Here is a 10,587-nt window from a genome sequence, read left to right on the forward strand (position 1 = left end):
GTGGCAGTGTGATTTGCTGCCTTCCTCCCCATCACCTGCATCTGGCATCTCTCCCCTTGCTATCTCTCCCCAGCTCCCCACCCCCCACCGTCCCTCCCCTATTTCCCCCCAACTGACCCCAGTGTGTAGTGCTCCCCTCCCTGTGTCCATGTGTTCTCATTGTTCAACACCCGCCTATGATTTTTTTAAAAAATGAGGATCAGGGAATACTTTTAAACTCATTATGTGAGGCCAGTATTATGCTGATATGAAAACCAGACAAAACACATCTAAAAAAGAAAATTATAGTCCAGTATCTCTGATGAATATTGATACAAAAATCCTCAGCAAAATACTAGCAAACTGAATTCAACAATACATTAAAAAGATTGTTCATCATGATCAAGTGAGATTTATCCCAGAGATGCAAGGATGGTTCAACATACACAAATTAATAAATGTGATATATCATACCAATAGAATGAAGGACAAAAAAAACATATGATCATTTTGATTGATACTGAATAGACATTTGATAAAATTCAACATTGCTTCTCAATAAAAAACTCTTATAAACCTCGGTTTAGAAAGAACATACCTCAACATAATCATAGTCATATATAACAGACATAGCTAGTATCATACTGAATGGAGAAAAATTGAAAGCTTTTTCTCTAAGATCTGGAACATGAAAAGGATACCCACTTTTACCACTGTTATTCAACATAGTACTGAAGGTCCTAGCTGGAGTGATCAACCAAGAGAAAGAAATAAAGAGCATCCAAATTTGAAAAGAAGAAGTCAAATTATCTTTGTTTGCAGATGATACAACTTATTTTTTTGAGACAGAGCCTTGTTCTGTTGCCAGGCTGGAGGACAGTGGCATGATCTCAGCTCACTGAAACCTCCTCCTCCCAGATTCAAGCGATTTCACTGCCTCAGCCTCCAGAGCAGCTGGGATTATAGGCACACACCACCACGCCCGGCTAACTTATTGTATTTTAGTAAAGACGAGGTTTCACCATGTTGGTCAGGATTGTCTCGATCACTTGACCTTGTGATCCACCTGGGCCCCCCAAAGTGTTAGGATTACAGGCATGTGCCATCGCGCCCAGCTAATGATACAATCTTATACTGGAAAAACCTAAAGATGTCATCAAAAAACTGCTAGAACTGAAAAACAAATTCAGTAAAGTTGTAGGATAAATAATCAATATACAAAAATCAGTAGTGATTCTATATGCTAACAGTGAACTATCTGAAAAAAAAGTAGTCCCATTTACAATATGCACAGGTAAAATTAAACACCTAGGAATTAAACAAAGAAGTGAAAGATCTCTATAATGAAAGCTATAAAAAACTGAAGAATGGTATTGAAGAGGACACCAAAAATGGAAAGCTATTCCATCTTTGTGGATTGGAAGAATCAATATTGTTAAAATTTGACCCAAATAAATCTACAGGTTCAATGCAATCCCTATCAAAATAGTAATGACATTCTTCACAGAAATGGAAAAAACAATCCTAAAATTTATATAGAGCCACAAAAGGTGCAGAAAAGCTAAAGCTATCTTGACAAAAAAGAACACAGATAGAGAAATCACATTACCTGACTTCAAATTACACTACAGAGTTGTAGTAACCAAAACAGTATGGTACTGACATAAAAACAGACACATAGATCAATGGAACAGAACAGAGAACCCAGAAACAAATATATATCTATCTACAGTGAACTCATTTTTGACAAAAGTGCCAAGAACACATATTGGGAGAAAAGCAGCCTCTTCATTACACTGTGCTGGGAAAACTGGGTATCCATATGCAGAAGAATGAATCTAGACCCCTATCTCTCATCACATACAAAAATCAAATCAAAATGGGTTAAGGCTTTGAATTGAAGACCTCAAACTATGAAACTACTGTAAGAAAATATAGGGCAAACTCTCTGGGACATTGGTCTGGGCAAAGATGTCTTAAGTAATACAGGTATTGATCGACTTACGACCTATGCAACTTACGACCATTCTACTTTATGACCACAATCGCTAGCCACCACTGCTCCGCATCTGGCAGCGCAAACGTTGCCCAGCTGGGCGTCCGGCAGTGCGGACCAGCTTCCGGCAGCACTACCATCGCCGCGTGCACCATTTCAACTGTTATCCCAGACTGGGTACGGCAATTTGTGTTTTGTGTCTTGGATATTTTTCATCAAACCCCTCTCAATAAACTTCTTATACATTTCAAAGCAATGAACCCAAACATCGAACGATTTGCAAGGATTGAACGGATGGCGCACGATGTGTTTCGTCCGTATCGTGAAATTTATGAAGAAAAAAAGAAACATACAAAAAAGAAACAATTCAGACAAAGCCCACACCATGTTTATGAAAAAACCAACTCCGGTAACCCCAACTGCTGCCTCAGATGACGACATCAACCATCTGCAGCCAAGCACCAGCGGCCAATAAAATGTTTCGTACATATTTATATATTTTGATATGTTTTGCAATTGGGAAAATGTTTCCTATGGTATTTTTTACACCTGTATTTTGTATTTTTGTATGCACCTGTATTTTGTAATTTTGTATGTTTTGCAAATATTAAACCAGTTGTACTGGTAATGAATGCAGTGTTTTACTTAAAACTGACAAATGTAAAAATGAGAAAAAAAATGGTGTACAGATGATACAAATGGCATAAAATGAACAAAGAAAATTATGATATATGACAATAATGAAAGAAAATTATGATTAAACATGACTTAACGATTTTTATAACATCATTTCACAGTACTGTACATATAGCCTACACAACTTATGACCAAATCTTGTTATGACCGGTCTGTCAGAACCAATCATGGTCGTAAGTAGAGCACTAGCTGTACTCTACAAGCACAGGCAACCAAAGCAAAAGTGGACAAAAGGATCACATCAAGTTAGAAAGCTTCTGCGCAGCAAAGAAACAGTCAACAAACTAAAGAGACAATCCACAGAATGGAAGAAGGTATTTGAAACTACTCATCTCACAAGAGATTAACAACCAGAATATATAAGAAACTCAAAGAACTCAATAGGAAATACATCTAATAGTCCAATTAAAAATGGGCAATAGAGGCCAGGCATGGTGGCTCACGCCTGTAATCCCAGAACGTTGGGAGGCTGAGGTGGGCAGATCACTTGAGGCCAGCAGTTAAAGACCAGCCTGGCCAACATGGCGAAACCCTATCTCTACTAAAAATACAAAAATTGCTGGGCATGGCAGTGTGCACCTGTAATCCCAGCTACTCAGGATGCTGAGACATCAGAATTGCCAGAACCTGGGATGGGGAGGTTGCAGTGAGCCGATATCATACCCCTGCACTACTCCAGTCTGGGTGACAGAACAAGACTCTGTCTCAAAAAAACCAAAAAACAAAAAACAAACAAACAAAAAATGACAAAAGATCTGAATAAAGAATATCAGAGAAATGCAAATCAAAACTACACTGAGATATTATCTCACCCCACTTAAAATGACTTATATCCAAAAGACAGGCAATAACAAATGCTGGTGAGAATGTGGAGAACAGAGAATCCTCGTACAGTGTTAGTGGGAAGATAAATTAGTAAAACCACTTCAAAGAACAGTTTGGAGGTTCCTCAAGAAATTAAAAATAGAGCTACCATAGGACCCAGAATATCACTGCTGGGCCTGTACTCAAAAGAAAGGAAATCAGTATATCAAAGAGATACCTGCACTCCCATGTTTGTTTCAGCACTGTTCGCAATAGCCAAGATTTGGAAGCAACCTAAATGTCAGCAACCTAAATCAACAGATGGATGGAAAAGAAAATATGGTATATGTACACAATAGAGTGCTATTCAGCCATTAAAAAGAGTGCAATCCTGTCATTTGCAACAACATGGATGGAACTGGAGGTCATTATGTTAAGTGAAATAAGCCAGGCACAGCAAAACAAACATTGCATGTTCTCATGTATTTTTGGGAGCTAAAAATGAAAACAGTTGAACTCATGGAGATAGAGTAGAAGAATGGTTACCAAAGGCTAGGAAAGGTATTGGAGGTAGGGGTGAGGAGGAAGTAGGGATGGTTGATGGGTACAGAAAACTAGAAAGAATGATAAGATCGATTTTTTTTTCTTTGAGAGAGTCTCACTCTATTGCCTAGGCTGGAGTTCACTGGTGTGATCTCAGCTCACTGCAACCTCTACCTCCTAAGTTCAAGTTATTCTCCTGGTTCAGCCTCCCAAGTAGCTGAATTACAGGCACCTGCCACCACTCTCAGCTAATTTTTGTATTTTTGATAAAGACAGGGTTTCTCCATGTTGACCAGGCTGGTCTTGAACTACTGACCTCAGGTGATCAGCTCGGCTTGGCCTCCCAAAGTGCTGGGATTCCAGCTGTGAGCCACCTGCCTGGTGAGGACCTAGTATTTGATGGCACAAGAGGGTAAATATAGTCAATAATAATTTAATTGTAAGTTTAAAAATAACAAAGAATATAATCGGATTGTTTGTAACAGAAAGGATAAATGCTTGAGGGGATGGATATTCCATTTTTACCATGATGTAATTATTACATATTGTATGCATATATCAAAGTATCTCATGTGTCCTATAAATATATATGCCCATTATGTACCCACGATAATTAAAAAATTAAAAAAAATTGGAGGCAGTATTAATTACATTTTTATGTTTGAAACAGCTCATAGGCCCTTAGAAATGTCCCAGCCCCTTCGAGAACAGCCTGGCCAATATGGGGAAACCCCACCTCTACTAAAAAGACAAAAATTAGCCAGGCGTGGTGGTGCTTGCCTGTAGTTCCAACTATTCAGGAGGCTGGGGCAGGAGAATTGCTTGAACCCGGGAGGCAGAGGTTGCAGTGAGCTGAGATTGCACCATTGCACCCCAGCCTGGGCATTGCAGCGAGACTCCGTCTCAAAAAACAAAAAAAGGAAAAGAAAAGAGAAATGTCTCAACCCCAGGCACTTTGCCAATAATGCCTGGTAGATAAAATTTACATGGCACATGACAAAAAAACAAAACAAACAAACAAAAAAAAAACAAGAAAAAACAGGGATTCTGGTTCCTCCCCTTATTAGGAATACTTCTCCCATTTTAGGATTATGAAGTTATTCTATGTTCATTTAATTTATCTGGAATTCATTTGTGTAGGGTGTACAAACCCAACTTCATTTTTAGAAATGCAAATATCAAATTGCCTTATGTATTCAATTATTAGAGGAACACTTGTTACCAGGACTTGTAAGCCAGTTGGCTGTCAGGACCACAGAGAGCGTCCAGGTTAGGAAAAAAGACGAGACACATAAAATACAGGTAAAAAGTGGAGGAAATGATCCTCCTTTGCCCTGAGTGGAAAAAATATCAATTGTTCAAGATAGCTTCAGAAGACTTTATATATTGTATATTATAAAGGTATAGTGATTATAGCTAATGGCTATTTTTAATGAGATAACTGCCTAGTGGTGCATGAGCAAAGAAATTCTAGGTAAGAAGACAAATCTGAAAACCAGAGTGGATCAATTATTAGTTTCAAGATATCAATGATCTTTTCTCTACAAAACAAAACAGCTGCGTGTTAGAGGCATGTCTCAAATAGGAACTTCCTATGGAAAATAATAAAACTTGAAGTCAAGTGTGTACTGAATCTGATATGGACCCAGGAAGCAGCAGCCTTCAACGAAGCCTTCTGTATGGGGGCTTCTTGGCTGTGTATGAGAATTGGCTCCCATGCAGGTTCAGAGTAGTAGGTCTTTACCTAGCTTCACCCAAGATCAGATCCTGCTTTCAAGAGTACGCGTTGTAGAAGCCTCAGGACTGGACAGAGAGATATCTACAGGACATGAGAGGGCAGGAAGAGTGGAGCCCCCCGCTTTCTCCTTGATGGGTAGCTGTAGATTGGCTCTGCTCTCAGGCAGCCCTCTTCAAATAGATTGCTTTCTCTGGAGTCTGGCAACCATGGGTTTACACACAGAGGTGGTAACAGCTCCTTGCAATTGCCAGCACCAGGATTCTTCCCCATCTTTTGCTGGATTCCCTAAAACCTGACGATACCTTTATAAATAGGGTTATTTTTAAACTCTGTTCAATTCCCTTGTGAGTTGTGCAGTTTCCTGCTGGGATCTAAGGAATACACTCATTCTGTTCATTGTCAACATTCAAAATAGATGATTCTCTTTGCAGTCCCTGGGAAAAAAGAATGCAGATTTATTTATACTTTACTCTTATTCTGAGGGTAGAGCTTTTTGAAGTCCCAGCCTTATGGAGAAGGAATGCCAATTGGACTTACTTTGGCTAGAACCTGGGCTTTATCTCTTCATCCCTACACTCTAAGTCCTTGAAAACTGAAGGTCAAGCTCATCAAGTTCAGCAAAGACCCTCACAGCAAAAGTGAGCAGCTACACTTGCCTCTTGAGTTCCAGCCTCACTGCAGACTTGGCCTGAGAGCTTTTTGTTGTTGTTGTTGTTGTTGAGACAGAGTCTTGCTCTGTCACCCAGGCTGGAGTGCAGTGGTGCCATCTCGGCTCACTGCTACTTCTGCCTCCCAGGTTCAAGAGATTCTCCTGCCTCAGCCTCCTATGTAACTAGGATTACAGGCGCATGCCACTATGCCTAGCTAATTTTTGTACTTTTAGTAGAGATAGCATTTCACCATGTTGGCCAGGCTGGTGTTGAACTCCTGACCTCATGTGATCCACCTGCTTCGGCCTCCCAAAGTGCTGGGATTACAGGTGTGAGTTATTGCGCCTGACCTAAGTCTTTTCTTCCTTATGCGTTCGTTAATGTTTTAAGAAGATGTTTTATCTTTTATTCAGGACTTTCCACTGTTTTCAGCATACAGCCACCATATGGTCAGAAACAGAATTTCTCTGTCATTTTTTTATGACAAATGAGGATTTTTGTTTCTCCTTCCTTTATCCTCTTGATATTATATAGCATTTTTTGCCTGTTCTATATTCAGTGTTTCCTGTTTTGACTATGAAAATATTATTCAATGTAGAACCAAAAAATGTACTGTGATTACCTTTCCTTTTCTATTTTTCCTGCAGTTGTTAGAACTTTTCTTAATTTTCTTAGTTTTCTTTGAATACACGGTGTTAAAGAAGCTAAATTTGGCCTGAGGATGCCACCATACTCTAGCCCTTATGTAATAAACTGCAGCCTAGTTTAGTACGTACACTAACTGAAAGTCTAACTTAGGAGTATACCCTTATAACAAAGAGCTGTCTCAGTCAATTACAGTAGCTGAGCTTCAGTCAATCACTGGTGGTTGATTAAGGCCAAGCGTGGCTGGGGTTGGTGGCTCATGCCTGTAATCCTAGCACTTTGAGAGGCGAAGGCGGGTGGGTCACCTGAGACCAGGAGTTTGAGACCAGCCTGGCCAACATGGTAGAACCCCATCTCTACTAAAAATACAAAAATTAGCTGGGCATGGTGGTGTGTGCTGTAGTCCCAGCTACTCAGGTGCTGAAGCACAAGAATTGCTTGAACCCCGGGAGGTGGAGTTTGCAGTGAGGCGAGATCGCACCACTGCACTCCAGCCTGGGTGACAGAGCAAGATGCTGTTTCAAAAAAGAAAAAAAAATTAAAAACTTGTCCTAAGGTTTTCCTTTTAACAATGGCCTCTTCATGGTCAATTTACCACTCCGTACTTATCTTAAATATCTTGATTGACAATTTGGCTGGTTATAGAAATGATGGATACAAATTATTTACCTAAAGAGTTTTGAACACATTCATCTATCCTCTCCTTGGTTTTAATGTTGCTATGGAAAAGCTTAATGTCATTCTGATTCCCAATCTTTTGTGTATTTCTATTTTTACTCTCTGGATGCTTTTAGAATATTTTCTTCCTCCTAAAGTTTGATAAAATGAACTTGGTATTTGCTTTTTTTTTTTTTTTTTTTTCAAAAATCTATTTTACTAGGCATGTAGTCACTAATATCTAGAAATTCCTGTTCTTCAGTTTCGGACAATTTTTTTGAAGTATTTGATAACTTTTCCCCTTTACTTTTCCTCTTTTCCTCCTGGAAACCTTATTAGTTAGATGTCAGTCTTTTAGGGCTGGTACTCTAATACTTTTATCTTTGATGTTCAGTCTTTGTCTTGTTTTACTTTTGGTGAGATTTATTTTTTCCTACTCTTCTATTGAATTTTAAAAATTATTTTAATATTTTTATTTTTAAGAGTATTTTTGGGATGAGCACGGTGGCTCTCGCCTGTAATCCCAGCACTCTGGGAGGCCGAGGCTGGCAGATTACCTGAGGTTAGGAGTTTGAGACCAGCCTGGCCAACATGGTAAAACCTCATGTCTACTAAAAATACAAAAATCAGCTGGGTGTGGTGACAGGTGCCTGTTATCCCAGCTACTTGGGAGGCTGTAGCAAAAGAATCACTTGAACTAGGAGGCGGAGGTTGCAGTGAGCTGAGATGGCACCACTGCACTCTATCCTGGGTGACAGAGTGAGACTCTATCTTAAAAAAATAAAATAAAATAAAGAGTATTTTCTTTTTCTCTGTTTTTATTACATAGAATACAATTTTTGTTTCAATATGCAAAGTATTTTTTTAATCTGTCTGAAGATATTAATTACAATTTATTTTTGTTTTGGTCTGTCTTTTGTGTCAGAGACTATGCTCAAGTAACTGGTAATATATTAGAAAGCTATTAGAAGCTCCCTGTGTAGGGCTGGCATACTGGTTAACTTTATGGTAGGATGGTAGTTCTCAACTGAAGGTAATTTCGTGCCTAATGTTCACCCCCCAGACATCTTTGATTGTCATTAATGGGCAAAGAATACTACCAGTATCTAATGGGCAGAGGTCAAGGATGCTACTAAACATCCTGCGAGGCACAGGACGGCCCCCAACAACAAAGAATTATCTGGTCCAGAACATCAACAGTGCTCAGGCTGAGAAATCCTGCTGCAGAGAGGTGGCCAGTCTGCTTTCTCACTGTGGATCTCATATGCCAATAGCTGAAAGACTTCTGTGTGTGTGGTCAGTTTTGAATCTTCCAGTCTCCCGCTGGAAAATATAAACCTGGCCACTCATGTTTTGAGCTGGGCACAGGAAGGAGGCTGGCAGGGTTCTTGGGCTTTAGTATGCAGAATTTTGCCTGAAATTCTGTTTTCACTCTAGCACTTCATGCCTCCATTCTCTTTGTTAATATCCACCCTGGTTCAAATTTTTCCAGAGGGGTGGTCATCAGGCTGAGAGAAATGGGAATGACAATATGAGACTCAATTTTTTTTTTAACAGATTTTCAGATAATCTCCTGGTTATTGATATCTACTCACCCTTACTTTTTACAGTGCTGGTGTCTCCACTTTCTGAGCCATTCTGGGATCCTGTAGGTGGATCATCTTGCTTCTGGCTGCCATCACCTCTGCAGGCACTTAGATTTGATCTACCTCTGTTCTGCTAAGTCATTTACTATCCCTTCATCTGATTTCTCCCCAATACGTTGTGGTTTTGGGGTTACAGATGTTTCCTAGATTCATCAGAGATGGAATGTAAGTTTCTGTTTCTTGTTCTTCTTGCGCGAAGGAATTGGAAATATCCTTAAACGAAAGCAATTGTGACTTTTATGCCAAATTGCAGAAAACCCTTGTTCTCTCTGTCTTTAGTTGCTCCAAGTTTCCAACTTAAGCATAGTGTGTGCTCCTTTGCAATATGCAGATAGAAGCTATTTGAGCCTCTTCTTCTAAGTCCTTGTGCCTCCATCACAGCTGTGAGATAGCCATTTTTTATGCAAAGAGGACAAAAGTAATAAATAAATACTTTGGAGTTCCAGAAGAAAAATGAATAACTTTAGGAGAATTGAGGAGCGTTGGAGAGAAGTGAATCCTTTGTTAAGGTTAAGTAGGCATTTGGCTGTCATAGAAGTACAAGATGGAGATTCCAATTCTCTTTCCCCGCCCTACCCTAGCCTAAGCAATGACTAATCTATTTCTGTCTCTATAGATTTCCCTGTTCTGGATATTTCACATAAATGGAATTATACATTGAGTGAACTTGTGTGACTGGATTCTCTCACTGAGCATGTTTCCAAAGTTCCTGTATGTTTTAGCACATATCTGTACTTCATTCCTTTTCAACTGAATAATATTTCACTGTATACATAGACCACTTTAAGTTTATCCATTTATCAGCTGATGAACATTTGGATTGTTTCCACTTGTTGGGCTAGAATCAATAATGCCGCTATGAACATTCATGTCAGAGTTTTATGTTTCAATTTTCTTGGGTATGTATGTAGAAGCTGAACAGATGGGCCATACGGTAATTCTGTTTAAACATTAGGGAATTGTCAGACTGCTTTCCAAAGTGGTTGCACCATTTTACATTCCTACTACCAGTGAACAGAGATTTCAGTTTTTCCACTACCTTGCCAATACTTGCTACCTGTATTTTTTTTTATTATACATCCTAGTAACTATGAAATGGTATCATATTGTGACTCTGATTTGCATTTCCCTGATGGCTAAGAATATAGAGAATCTTTTCAAGTGAGCATCTTCAAAACAACAACTGACATGAGAGAATGGTCATATAACAACTGACAAAAGTACAATTGAAAC

Source organism: Cebus imitator, unplaced genomic scaffold (genome assembly GCF_001604975.1).
Source record: "Cebus imitator isolate Cc_AM_T3 unplaced genomic scaffold, Cebus_imitator-1.0 Scaffold198, whole genome shotgun sequence".
NCBI lineage: Eukaryota > Metazoa > Chordata > Mammalia > Primates > Cebidae > Cebus > Cebus imitator.